The sequence below is a fragment of the Lemur catta genome, chromosome 4 (assembly GCF_020740605.2).
Source record: "Lemur catta isolate mLemCat1 chromosome 4, mLemCat1.pri, whole genome shotgun sequence".
Lineage (NCBI taxonomy): Eukaryota > Metazoa > Chordata > Mammalia > Primates > Lemuridae > Lemur > Lemur catta.
Genome location: NC_059131.1, coordinates 65,053,854 through 65,069,198, shown reverse-complemented (window position 1 = coordinate 65,069,198; position 15,345 = coordinate 65,053,854).

Here is a 15,345-nt window from a genome sequence, read left to right as displayed (position 1 = left end):
TTGATTATTTTTAACAACTTTTTACTTATAAAGCAGTAAATGACTATTTCGCATTTTTAAACTAAGTATAATTATTATTCACATTATTGTTGTTTTATTTTTTTTAAAAAAAGAATAGCCACCATTAACTAAACTCCTTCTATGAATAGGTAAGAAGTACCAAAGTCTCCACTACAATGTACAATTACATGGGCTGAGAATTTTCACATTTGCATTTTGAAAAGCCTTTATCAAGCTGTATTTGTTGGTTTGATTTACCCGAATCACTCTCTTTAATTGGCTAAGGTATCTTATTTCAGTTAACTATATAACCCCCTGGGGCTAGATCTAGACCTAGAGAGGGAGAGGGAGGGCTGGGAGTGGAAAAGTTCTGAATGCTGAGTCAGAGTGGGCAAGAGTGTCTTCAAGGTTTCCCCTCCCCTCCATCCATCAGAATGCCTCAGCAAAGCCACCTGAGGAGGAGACCCAGGAATGACAGCACCTGGGCTAGGAATACAAATATGCAAAGAACATGGCTGTGCAGGGAGGTCTAGCTCTTGATTGTAAGTCCCTTCAGAGGCTGCCACGCACTGTGAGTTGGTGGTGCACCAAGTCTACTGTGGGGAGGGCAGCCTCCCTCTGAGGCCTGCCAGGTAAAGCCTTTGTAGTTGCCCACGGTCAGGCCTGAAAAATCACGCATAGATTTTTAATCAGGACTTGGGCTCCTGAGCTCCACATTTGGTTCATTCTAGCCATTTTCTTCTGGGCAACATCCTTAGCTTGGCTTTAGGAGAGTTCCTTTTTGTGTTTGGCTCATCTCTCTTCCATCTGTTCTCCAATTAACTCTGGCAATGGGGTCAGTTCTCAGGGCAGCCTTCTCTTCTTGTGCTTCCATGAAAGCAGAGAGCCAACAACATACTCTCACATTTAGTCTCCTTTAGTCATGGGCCTCCAGGGTTCATAGTCAAGGTCTAGTGTGGTCCCACTGAAGCCCTTCACCTTGGCCTGGATGAGAGAGAGCAGCATACATTCCCATTCTCTACAGGAGGGGTTCTTATGCCATAGTGAAAATTTTTCCAAAGGCATTCTTGCTCCAAGCCCCTTCAACTTCAAGAATTCTATTGCTATGAGATATGAGGCAAATATGGATCTAAGGTTTATCAAAAACTATTTCTTCTGTCCATGTCCTGCATAGTAGCCCTAACCCATACATTTTAGATATGAGAATATTTGCTACTTATTATATTCTGTTCATCCTTTTGGGAAACTGGTCAAAATGGAAACAAAGTGTAAGTATCCCATTATACTTATGAAATTGCCAGGAAGGAAATAATTCTATTATCCCATCCTGGTTTTATAACTGAGAAAAAAATAAGGCCCAAAGAAGTAAAATAATGTTTAACCAATATTATGCATACATATTATCAGGGTGCTGGGAACTTGTCTTGATTTGTTTCCATTAGCCATCCTCATAATAGTTTTACTTACAGCATGAGTTGGGGGTTGGGGAATAGATAATGACTTTGAGCCTCATTTTCCTTACTTTTACCCTAATTTGCTGTGAGGATTAAATAATGTAAGTAAAGCTGCTAACAGGAAGCTGAGCCACTGTCGGTACCCAGAAAGTACAAGCCTTCCCTTACCACTTCTCTCTATGCTCCCTCCCCGAAACCCACACATATTTCTAAAAATTCCTAGTATGGTTTTAAAATAAAATATAAATTCACATACCTTTTTAAATTTGAAATTAGAATAAATTTTGATACCTCTTGTTCTAACAAAAGTCTTAGGGCAGGAAGAAGACACCCAAAGGCAGAGTGAAGGTTGTTGTGTCTGAATGTGAAGAGAGAAAGAAATATCATATAGCAAATCCTATAGGGGCAAAAAATTAAAAGAAAAATGAATGTCTGGGATGGAGTAGCCAATGGCACTGAAGGAAATAATCTTAGTGTAGCACTGAATCTGTAAAAGAGTGGAGAGACCAATGGGCTCGGGCAGCTACTGATTAATTTACGAGCAAGGCTCCTTTGGTAGGGAAATAACCTAGGTCAACATTAACTTGCCCCGTTAGAGCTCTGAATACACAGATGCAGATCAATAGATGTAAGCTATTAGACAAGAGAGCAGAAGCATGACAGTGCCTGGAAGGTGTCAAATGCATAATTTATTGAGTAGATGACTTATATGCACTACAAACAAATGTCATAACTCAGTAAGTGGGAACAAATTAGATTTCTTGATTATTATGTATGTGTATAAGATTATTTATATACACACACACACACACATATATATATACTCTGATTGGAAGGAGAAGGTTATTTTTTGGTTCTACAATTCTCACTGCTGACCTGTGGAGAAAACATTTCTAAGAATTACTGCCCAGTGGGAAATTTCAGGTTTGTAAAGTATCTGGTGATCATTTCAGAAGAAAGATGCAATTCTGATGTGAAATTAATTCTGAGCTTGTATTGCTCCTGGTCCTAAGTTCCTCCCCAGATGTAATTAGGCACATCAGGAAGTAGTAGTTGTATCTTCGTGAAATGCCAATTTCTTTGTCAAGCCTTGATCAAATACCTACTATTAGTCCTTTTGACAGTAAATCCTGCCTGACTTGTTTGTCTTTTGATGCCCTCCATAAAATGGCTTGCTAGTCCTGATGAAGCTATATTTCCTGTTATTCCTTGTCTTTCTTCTGTTCCATTCAGAGATGCAATATATTGATGGTGTGAGACTAATGGATTCTGAGTGTTGATTCAAGAGTTGATTATTGGTCTAACTCGGTGCCAGGCATGCTTTTCCATATGGAAGCAGTGGAGGGGAGAAAGAAATTTTTAATTGATTTAAAGAGGCTTCATATGGACATTGGACAGTACTACAGAGAATTTGCTTGGCTCCCACTTGATTTCTAATTACAATATCCCCATAGTCAGCTCAAAGGTGAAACTTTAGGACTAGGAGTTCTGTTCACAGAGGGCAGGCTCCCCAGCTCTAATCTGGATGTCTAGACAGTAGACAATTCTTAGGAGTTGGATGGATTGTGCTTTCATACCAGGAAATGTTGCCATGCAATAGAAGTGAATAGAGGGTTGTGGGGAATAAGATACCAGGACTCCACTCTTCATATATAATTTAGGATGAAGACTTTAGTCCTCAAGGGAATGTAGGAATCTAAGCAACATTATGCACAAAAGCTCTGTTATACAACCTTGGCTAGCACAGGAAAGAGAGTCAGAATTTACTTTCTCCAGATACAACCTGGGTACCCAGAATGCATATTAGCACAGAAAAGGCTGGTCTTGTTTGTCAGTGATGAAAATTCACACAAGCCACCGGTAAGTTCTATAGCTGTGGCTGGGACCAGGCCCATCCCTAACAACAGTGGGTTCTGGAGCAAAAGTACAAATATGGAGGCCTAATACTATACGTCTAAATATTTAAGTCAGAATCAACTTAAACATCTGTTAAATAAAATGAGCCCCATTGTCATCCTTCTATCTTGACAAATATTTCTTTCTTATGTTTAAAATGTTTCTAAATGTGCAAAGGATTACATTTTTATGACTAAAAGTAATCAAAATATAAAAACCTAAATCTATTATTTCATGACTCTAAAGAATTAATAAAGTGATGATTTACACAGATAAGACATATATGACTTACAATAACAATATATTTATATTGAAACTATGAAATTTATCTTTACTTTCATTCCCACAATCAGTAATTATATTATTAAGATTTCCACATCATCTGTAAATACTACTGGTAGAAATGCCAAATTATACAGCCTTTCTTCAGTCATTAGAATTTCAATTTGGAGAAACCACACTGCAGGAGCAGAAGGAACTGCAGTTGTCAATACAATTTTAAAATGATGGACTTTAAAATGAGCTAGAAATTTATTTAAATGGTATTGCATATGAGAAAATATAATTGTAGAAAATAGATAAAATATTTCATCCTATCTATACATTTGCATCACTCGTCACAATTTTTATGTTTCTTAAAAGCAACATTTAAAGTCATACATTATTTCCCTCATTCTCCTTTGGAATATTTCAGTGCTAGAATATTAAAGAGAAAACTGTGAATACTGGTGGGTTATCATTTGTTTTTCCAAATTTCTCTTCAGAGACCAAACCTTGACCTCATATGGCAAATATACTCTCTTTAGAAATTAGTTTAAGTAGTATTTGCTTGTCAATCTATAATAGTCATAAACAGTTTTATTTTCATGTTTTGATTGGGATGTGACATTTGTCGTATATTTCACATGGTGTTTCTTTCAATTAAAAATCATTTTCTCCAAAAATTAAAAAATATATGTGCTTATAATATATTTAAAAATGTAAGGGGGACTTTCATTTCTCAGCCAATGAATTAGATGTGCTTTTTCCTATTCCTTCCCTATGTACACCTGAAAATACTGGACATTATATATAAAACAAATATAATAAGATTCTGAAAGGTAGACAAAAGATGGCAGAATTATTAAGGACCTCATGTTCTAAAGAATGACATGAGAGTAAGTTCCTTAGGTTTATTCTTTCACTTCATATATCCCAGGCTGAGTGCTGGAGAAGTCAGCAACTCAAAAATACCATCCAGTACAGACAAAAAGAAAAAAAAAAAAAAAAAAGAAGTCCCTAGAAAAGGCTGTTTTCTCTAGCTAAAGAATCTTGAAAGAGATAGCCTCACAAGACAGAAAAGTGTAACGAAATAACTGTTTCATTGCATCCAAACATCACAGAAAAAAACAACTGTGGCCCAAATTCCAACACCATCAGAAAAGGGCCTAGACTTCTACCCTCATGAGGCTGTAATAAGGTTCTCCAAACACATGATTACGATGGTATCAAAAAAGACCAAGTAGGAAGCCTGGACTTTCATCCCCACCAGGCAACAATATGCCCCCAAATCGGAAGTGTCAGTGAAGTCCAAGTAGGGAACTTTGACTTCCACACCTGCCTTGCAGTGATGATGTGCCCTCCCCCTATGCAGGGATGGTGGCAAAGGAGGCCAGAGGAGAGCCAGGACTTCCACTACTGCTCAGGAGTCAGGAGCACCACCCACAATGGGGGGTTGGTAGAGGCCACATGGGGAGCAGTAATGTGTCCTGCCCCCTCTTCCCAGGCCCTCTTCCCAGCCAGGGTGGTGTCCATGCAGGCTGGTGGAGGTAGTGGAGGATGGAACTGCTACACTGGCCCAACAGGAGGAAAGATCCTTCTCCTTGGGTGTTAACAATAGCTGAAGCAAGAACTTCAGCCTACTCAGGATAGCAATATAGACTAACTAGACATAACAGACATCTATAGAACACCCTATCCAACAACAGCAGAATACACATCATTTTCAAGTGCCCATGGTGCATTCCTCAAGATAAACCAAATGTTAGGCCACAAAACAAGTTTCAGTAATTTTTTAAAAGATTAAAGTCCTAAAAGTATTTTTCCCAGATCAAAGATCACAATTAGATGAAATTAGAAATCCGTAACAGAAAGAAATTTGGAAAATTCACAAATATACAGAGATTAAAAGGAAAACATTGTTAAAGAATCAATAGGTCAAAGAAAAAATAAAAGCTTTTTTCTCACAAGGGAAATTTGAAAATACTTTCAGATGATGAAAATAAATCCACAACATGCTAAAATTTATGCGATACAAAGAAAGCAGTGTTCAGAGGGAAATGTATACTTGTGAGCTCCTATATTAATAAAGAAGAAAAATGTCAAATCAGTAATATAAACTTCTGCCTTAAGAGACTAGAGAAAGAGTGGAAATTAAACCAAGCAGAACATGTCTGAATAGATCAAACTTTTAATAAAGAATTAACACCAAATCTTCTCAAACTCTTCCAAAAAATAGAAGAATAATTTCTAACTTATTCTATGAGATCAGTATTACCATAATACCAAGCTAGACAAAGACATCACAAGAAAAGAGCATTTTAGAACAATATCACTTACAAATATAAATATGAAATCTTCAGTGAAATGCTAGCAAACCTAATCCAGTAGCTCATGGAAGGATTATACACTATGACCAAATGAAATCTATGTGAGGAATGCTGGGTGATTCAACACAGGAAAATCAACCAATGTAATATACCATATTAATACATTAAAGAGGGGAAAACTCACATGATCATCTCAAAAGGTACAGGATAGGCATTTAACAAAACCCAACATTCTTTCATGATAAAAAAAAAAAACACCTCAACAAACTAGAAATAGAATAGAAATTCTTCAACCAGATAAAGGACATTTATTAAACACACACACACACACACACACACACGTGCACATACGCACATGCACACACACACACAGAACCTACAGTTAACACTAAACTCAATGGTGAAAGACTAAGAGCTGTCTTCCTAAGGTTAGGAACAAGACAAAGGTGTCTAGTTTTGCAAATTTATTAAATACTACTACAAGTTCCAGTCAGGAAATTAAGCAAGGAGAATAAATTTTTACAATCCAGGTAGGAGAGAAAGAAGTAAAACTAATTTGCAGATGACATAATTTTATATGTAGAAAATTCTAAGTAATCCACAAAAAATGTTTAGCCAAGTTGCAGGTTACAAGATCAAAATACAGAAATTAGTTGTATTATACTCCAGCAATGAACAATGAAGAAGTAAAAGTTAAGAAAAACATTCCATTTAAAATAGCATCAAAAAGAATAAAATACTGGGAATAAATTTAACCAGATACATGCAGAACTTGTACATTAAAAAGTATAAAATATTGTTAAAAGAAATTAGAAAAGACCTAAATAAAAGCAAAAACATTCTGTTTTTACAGAGTGGAAGACTTAATATTGCAATTAAGACTTAACATGGTAATACTCCCCAAATAAATCCATAGATTCAATGCAATCTTTATAAAAATTTCATTTTTATGCAGGAAAAGATAAGCTAATCCTAAAATTTATATGGAATTACAAGTGACCGCAAAGAGTTGAAATGATATTTAGAAAGAAGAATAAACTCTCCCCAATTTCAAAATCACTACCAAGCTATAGTAATTAAGAAAGTGTGATACTGGTCTAAAATAGCCATATAGATCAATCAAATAAAATTGAAAGTCTAGAAATAAACTCATACATCTATGGTCAGTTGATTTTCAACAAGAGTAGTGAGATCATATAATGAGGGAAAAAAAAATCTCTTCAACAAAAGGTGCTAACACAACTGGATAACCACGTGCAAAAAAAAAAAAGAAAAGAAATTGGAGCCTTATACCATATATAAAATGAACTCAAAACGGATTAAATACCTAAACATAAGTGCCAAAACTGTAAAATGCTTTAAAGTAAACCTAGGGCTAAATATATATGAATTTGGATTTTTCAGTGGAATCTTAGATATGATGTGAAACATGCAAACAATAAAGGGAATGAGACAAATTGAGCTTCATCAAAATTAACAACTTTTGTGCATCTAAAGGCACTATCAAGAAAGTGAAAAGACAACCCACAGAGTGGATATTTGCAAATCATGTATCTGACAAGGGGCTAGTGTCCTGAATCTATTAAAAAAAAAAAAAAAACTATTACTACTCAACAACAAAAAGGAAAACAATCCAATGAAAATATAAGTGATGGACTTGATAGACATTTTCCAGAGATGTACAGAAGTCCAATAAACTCAAGAGAAGGTGCTCATCATCATTAGTCATTGAGGAAATTCACATGAAAACCTAAATGACATACCAGTTCATACCAACTAGGAAACATGGAAGATTACAAGTGTTGGTGAGAATATGCATAAATTAGAACCTTTATACACTGCTAGTGGAACATAAAATGATGTAGTTGTGAAACACCACTTGGTGGTGATTTTATATTTTAAACATGAAATTACTGTATGACCCAGAAATTCCTCTCTTAAGTATATAGCCAAGTGAATTGAGAACTGGTGTTCAAACAAAAACTTGTACATGAATGTTCATTACAACAATATTCTTATTAGCCAAACAGTATAAGCAACCTGTATCTGACTGATGAATGATAGACACAATATGGTATATTTATACAATGAAGAATTATTTAGTCAAAAAACGGAATGAAGTTCTGCTACATGCTATAGTATCAGTTATCTATGAAAACATTAGGTTACATGAAAGAAGCCAGACACAAAAGGCCACTTACTGTATGATTCCACAGCTATGAAATGTCCAAAATAGGCAAATCTATAGAGACAGAAAGATTAATATGGTTTCCAGCGGCTGAATGGGGAAGGGTGGTGATGGGGAATGATGGCTTAATAGCCATGGGGTGATGAACATCTTCTGGAATTAGGCAGTGGTGATAGCTACAAAACATTGTGGATGTACTAAACACTGCTGAATTGTACACTCTAAAATCTTTAAAATGGTGAATCTCATTATTTGAATTTTATGTCATTTTAAAATGATGCTTACTATATGCAGTGTTAGGAAGCGTGACGTGACAGGGATGTACAGCCACAGCTGGCGAGATGGTCCCCCAACTGGCTGTATCACATTTCCTTTCTAGTAATGTAAAAAGCCCACCACTGAAACATGCACCAAAATTAATAAATTAAAATTTGAAATTAGTTCCTACTAATGACCATAATAGATTTCATCAAGAGAGAGGAAAAAAATCCATGTGGAGTCATCAGATTTTTTTGTGTTAGTTTATAAAACTAAAACCTCATTTTTTATGTAGAATTTTGTAGTTAACTAAGTATTTTCATGTGAAATATTAGGATATAGGGAGATAAAATAGGAAGAATAAAGTATTTGGACCTTTAATTTGAACCCAATAAATATTCAACCAGCCCTAGTTTTATCATCTGTGGAATGGGAATACACAGTTCTGATTTAATGGGCAGACATGGCACAATTTTTCCGTTATTGTTTTTTATCTACTTTTACCTGTACAGCATAGCAACCTCGGGAGCCAAGCAGCTTAGTTTTTTTTTCAATCCTAATTTTATTCACAATTTTTTCCGTTATTGTTTTTTATCTACTTTTACCTGTACAGCATAGCAACCTCGGGAGCCAAGCAGCTTAGTTTTTTTTTCAATCCTAATTTTACTGATGTTATGTTGTAACCGACAGAAGATACTGTCCATGGCCATAAAGCCTGTAATTAGAGGATCTAAGACCAGGTTTACAGCTTACTCTTTCTATCTGCCAGCCTCCACTTATAGAACCCATAGCATTCTGCCACCTGAGACAAAGAAAGTCCCAGATTAAGGGCACATTTTTTTTAATTGGACACAGTGTCCTGAAAGCTTTTCTTATTAATCTAGTAAACAAGACTGTGCCACCCAGGATGCCTCCCCCAACCGCTCCCCACCTTCTCTCTCCCCAGGACTTTGTCTAAATCTAGAGCAACTCTTTGGAAATGGTGAGCACATGTATTGCAACCAGTAAGGATGAGAGCTATGGTCGTGGTTGTCTGGGGATCAGAACAGGTTCCTGGTGAAAAACTCCCTCTAAGTAACAGTGCACTCCAGAAAGTCTTGAGATGTGACACACCACAGTAGAAAATGACATTGACTGTGTTTTGCTAAATAAGCTTTGCCATTTTCAAAATTGTATTAAGGGCAGACTCTGACCCAGCTTTACCGATACCATCATTAATTCTACTTCAGTGACAGCTTGATGAAGGAATAATGACCCAGTGTGTATAGTGAAAAAAACTTTGGCTTGGTGGGGGGGTCAGACCAAGTCTGAGTAATGGCTCTGTCATTGCCTCCTGCGTCATTTGAAGTCTGGGTTCACTTAACATCTGATGCTTTACCACCATGGGTGATGCTAATCTTGGAATCTAAGACCTTGTGTCCAGCTCTGGGAAGTCACTTTGGCACCCTTAGTTTTTTTTTTTACCTGTGAAATAAAATGTGTATAATATGATACCCAGGCTCAATTGCAGATTCTATATTCTAACACATAATAATGCATTAATATAATATCCTCATTAATTTACAGTGTTAACACCATTTCAATCAAATCCCAGTGGCATATTCTAGGAGGGAAATTTGAGATAATAATTTTTGAAATGTTTTTATATTTTCTTATTTCTAAGATGTCTTGTGATATTAAGAAACACCACTGTTTTAATAATAGCTTTTCCAGGAAAGAATTATGCTCTCTTGAATAAACAAAAATACTGTCCAATTAGGTGGCAGCATCATGCATTTATATAATTAAATACTGATTAAAATTTTAATATATCTTATCTAAAATTTCTCAGAATCTAATATTTTTTCACATTCAGGTTCTAAAACAAACTTATGTTTGATTCTTGGCTGTGTTGCATGGCAACAGGGAGACATACTACTTTTTTAGGTGATTTGTGATTGTGAATCATTTAATATGAATAAATTAACAGAATAATTTTGTGTTAAAATGAAGATTAAAGTTTTATCTGCATTTCTCATTTGAGTAAAATAATTGTTTTCTTTTTTCCCTAAATTGAATTATGTAGCACTGAGAATTAAACAGCTTTTCTTGAGAGGCCACTGGGAACTTTTGACAGGTAGATTTTCAGTGCCTTGCTAATAGTCCTTCACTATGTGAAAATAAGCCAGCCAATCTCTTCAGTTTTGCAAATACTTGATCTACTCTGAAAGGTTTGACAGTTACAATAGCCTTTAATTGCATTGCCTGGCATATGTGTCAGGAAACACTTTTGTAGTTGTCTTAATGACAAAAGTACAATGGTTCTGGGTGTCTTGTCTGTTCTTCTAAAGTCCTATGAAGTATTTAGTTGTTGTTTTATATTAATATTTTGAAAGTTGGTTGGTCTTCCAGGGATACAAATTTTCTTTCCTTCTAAAAGTAAAATTATCTTTCTTGTTACTTTAATTCTATTCTCTGTTGCACTTATAGTATCTCATAGATATTCTACTTTTAGTCTCAGGTGTCAGTGTAATTATTGGTAAAATATTTTCAGTGACAATAAAATGCAAATCTACATTATATTTCAATTGCATGTGGTGATAGTTGTGCAAATAACTGAATTGAAGGAATAGTCTCAGAAGCAGATATCATTTCGCATGGCCTAATTCATGCATGCACAGCCCTGAAGCCTACGTTAGCACTTAATTCTTCTTTCTAGGGTTGGCAAGATTATTTTGACAGGAGCTTGAAGACAACCTGGTTGACATATCCTTGAAGATATATCCTGGATATAGTTAAAAGGTGAAGGAAAGAATTTTTTAAAATCAAGAAACTATGTGTATGTATGAATATGTGTATGTGTGGGGTGATTTATTGTATATTATTATTTTTAGGCACACAATGCCTTAATCATAACATTGATGATAATTTTCAATAAGACATTATGGCAGGTCTCTAATAGTTGTTAATGGACTCGGACTCACTTCAGGCAAAAAGGTGAGATTCAGCTTGTCTTTGGTAGCTATATTCTTGCTATGTAGCCTTTGGAACCACCTCATTTTTTATGAAACATATTCCTTCTCTGAAACAATCTTTCACAAATTTCAGTGTTTCATTTTCTAATTCATTCAATATAGAACTACCCACAAACTCTGTTTAGGACTAGACTTGGAATAAAATAGATTCAGAACACAGTAGTTGAGACTTGTTTCAATTAGTGTATTTTCTTTTAAGCTGTGTTTCTCTATACTTAGTTAGCATCCATTTTCAGGTTTCCAATATGCTATTCCTGCACTAAACATTTATTTCTAATCCTGGAAAAAGTTAGAATAAACTGAAAAAGCGAGATATGTAACTAAAAAAATCAAGTGGAAAGAAAACAAAACGCAAGGTATATGAAATGTACAGTATCATGGACCTAAAGAAGAATTGTCCCATCATATATCTGGTAGTTTCTGCCTTCCCAAACTAAGGCAATATCTCACCTTCTACTCACAGTTTCTGAACTTCCACTAAATGTAACCTAAAGATGCCCCAAAGCATTCATACAGTTCACACCTAGCATCGGGGGAGGAGAAGAGAAATGGCTGTTTCCAGAGTGTTAGATGCCATGCTATTAACCCATCACAAAAACCAAAAGCAAAGGGAAACATACATAAATCAATTAGTTTGCTTTTGCCTTTTAAAATGCGGCATCAATAAATGAGGACTACCTAGATGAGATCAAGCACAGGGTTTTTATTCAAAACTTGTTATAGCAAGAGAGTCAGCCAACGTCAGTTGAAATTGGCAAAGACTCAAAGGCAGGTAGTGGGGTGGGAAATCTAGCTACTGGACTAAAGGGAAGGCTTCGGGATGTTGGTGGCTGTTGGTGTGGGGAAGCTGGAGGTGGGCTGACTAGAAGTGGGACATCCTTTGTGACTGGCTTCAAAGCATATTTGGCTTTCTGGTTGGTTTTGAGTTTGAATCAAGGGCAAAAATTGTGGTAGCTCTGTTACTGAAGAGTCTCAAGCATTTCAGCTTGATTGCTGGCAGAGGTTGTAGTTTGGCTTCCTGGGATGGTTGCTGCAGAGATTATGCATCAGATTTATATTGTCATATATGGCATGGCCATTGTCCATATGTATATTTAGCCTATCATACAGGTCCATATAATTTAAAATCTGCCCCAAATTTCTCATAATAATGTTGATACTATATTTGACAAAGACAAAACAAACAGCCTGCAAACTTATTTTCTTTTAGCTGTTCATTATTTCATGAGTAAAAAGGAGAAGAGATAATACAATTTTATTTATAAGCTGTGATAATAGGAATTAAGTAAAATATTAATACAAAATGGCACAATTAACATTCATGTGCTCATATAAAACAAATATAGTTTGGAACTTTGCTGGAATAAGGAATATGGTGTTTCTAATAACTAAAAGAAGGTATGTTTAGATAGCAGATGACAGTGAAACTTAAAATAGAGGCCTAGGAAGGACAATGCACACTGAGGACTGGAGTAGATCTCGGTGGCTATCCAAATCATAAGAAGGTTAAGCAAAATAGCCAAATTCCCACAGCCCCTCTGGCAGAGCCAGTTAGTGGCAGAGTTAGTGTCCTTCCTCCAGTCTTTGTTTAGTGAAGGGGTTGGCAAATATTTTCTGCAAAGGATTAGATAGTCTCTGTTGTATAGTATTATTTCCTGTATGACTTTTCAATAATGTAAAAATCATTCATAGCTATTAGGTTGTGCAAAAACAGGCCATGGTTTGTTGATCCTTGGTCTAGTATATTACATAATTAAAGACATGGAGAATGACAGCAGAGTTTCCAGTTTGACTCTTGTGCTCAACTCCCAAAATTGACCACCACCAGAAAAAACTTGTTGAAAACAGAAAAGTAAAGCTAAATTTATTCTGCATACTGCAATAAGGGAGACAACCACCTGGGCAGAGTTTTAACATGGCTTAGAGGGGAGGAATTCAGAACACAATATTTATAGAATTAAGGCTTAGGTAGGGTCATTTTTTAAATTATTATTCAAAAGATCAAAAAGTAGGTCTTGCAAGGCAAGAAATTTATAACAAAACAGCTTTGGAATAGTAGGTGAAATAAGATGAAGGTTTAAAGTGATTATTGACAAGCAAGCTGTTATTCTTGATGAGTAACCGGTTTAGTTTGTTAATTTTTTATTTTTCAGAAACAAGTATTTCCTGAAGCAAATAGTCAAATTATTGTTTCCTGATCCCAGAGTTGTTTGGCAAAAACAGAGAAACACGCTTTGTTCCAGAATTATTAGCATAGGAGAGGCACAAAAATGTATATTAGATTCAATTCTCTGTACCTACACACAACTGAGTTATGAAAATTATCTTGAAAATGGACATGGCATAGATTTAAGTCTCTAGTGCCTAACAGTACCTTGCACAATGTAAATGACTGATTAAAAATACTGTATCTTACTATTTGATTTCCATTTTTAATCCAGAAGAATTTAATTAGCTGAAAACAGTGGCAATGTGTTTCATCATCTTGATTTTCAGTTAAAAGCTTTATGAATAGTAATAAAATACATGGAATTAAATGAGCAGTACCTTAATTTCATACATACAAGCATTTCTGTTTTAACCTAAAGTTTATTGGGGGAAAAAAATGTTCTTTCTGCAATCCTAGGTCTGCTTTCTTCTTCTTATCTCTTTCTCATTGGGAGTGAAGTGTTCTAGCTCTACTCATGATAACACCAGTGAAAGGCACCAATACTCTGTTATAACATACAACCTCCCAGTGAAAGAGTTGCTTACAGGTAAGAACAGGGAGGTGTCACTAGCTTAACCTATTCATGCTGCAATCTGAAAACGCTAATCTCCCAGACATCTTCATCTCCCCAGATCCTCTTGCTAAACCCCAATTTAGAGAGAAAAATCTATTTCTTATATTTTGGAGTGGAAATTCTTAGCTGATTGTAGATAAACTGTGCACCATAGCTGTCAGTAATGTGTGTTATAAAACCGCAGGAAAGGCTCTTTATTTCACATGTCAGTTGGCTTTGCCTTGGGTAAGCTGCACTCTAACAGCAGGTAATTGTGTTTCTTTTCTGGCTGCCTCTACCAATGCATTCTCTCCCTCCTTGCTACATATGGCCCCACTCCCTCCACAAGCCCACAGGCACACAAACTTTTCTCCTGAAATATAGGGAGAATGCACCCCAGGGCATTATTTTTATAAACCAAAGGGCTAAGGCAAAACTGGAGTGAGACAAAATACCTGAAGGATAAGTCCAGAATAATCAAGATTTTTTTTAAAAAAAATTAAAGGTTTTGGCATGAGGATTCCACGCCATGTCAAATTTAATATAAGCCATGGGTCAGTTTATGAATTAGAGGTTCTTGTTTACCACACCTTCTTAAGGCAGGAAACAATTTTCCCATATAATAATATATATCAATGTTCTATGAATGAATGAGAAAATAAATAACACAAACAAATACGGGCAAAGGTATGGAAAGTAAGTTCTGGTTGAAATTAGGGAATTGAAGTTGAACATTAGAGTCTAGATAGATAATGAGCCAAATAACAGTTAGCATCTCTCCCACAGATGCTTAATGAACATGGAAGACAAAAATCAATTGGACCAGCATTTTCAGGACAGCCTAGTTTTTTTTTTTTTTTTTTATTTATGAACTATATCCTTTGTATGTATGTAGGGCTTCACTAGGGCCCTGATACCAAATATCTGGAAATGAGAAATATTATATAATTGGATGGATTTTCTTTTTCCAGTCAGATTTTTAGACTTATTTAGAGAAATAATAAAGTGAAGTTTATTCCACTGAATAAAAAAGAAGCTTTTTAAAAGAGCTTCAGGGAACTGAAATCATTATTTTTCTTTTCTATAAATTGAAAAATAGTAAATAGCAAAGGATTATATATAGTGCTTCTATACTACAGATGGATTCCTGACATTTTACATAGTATAGTTTACTGAGTCCACATT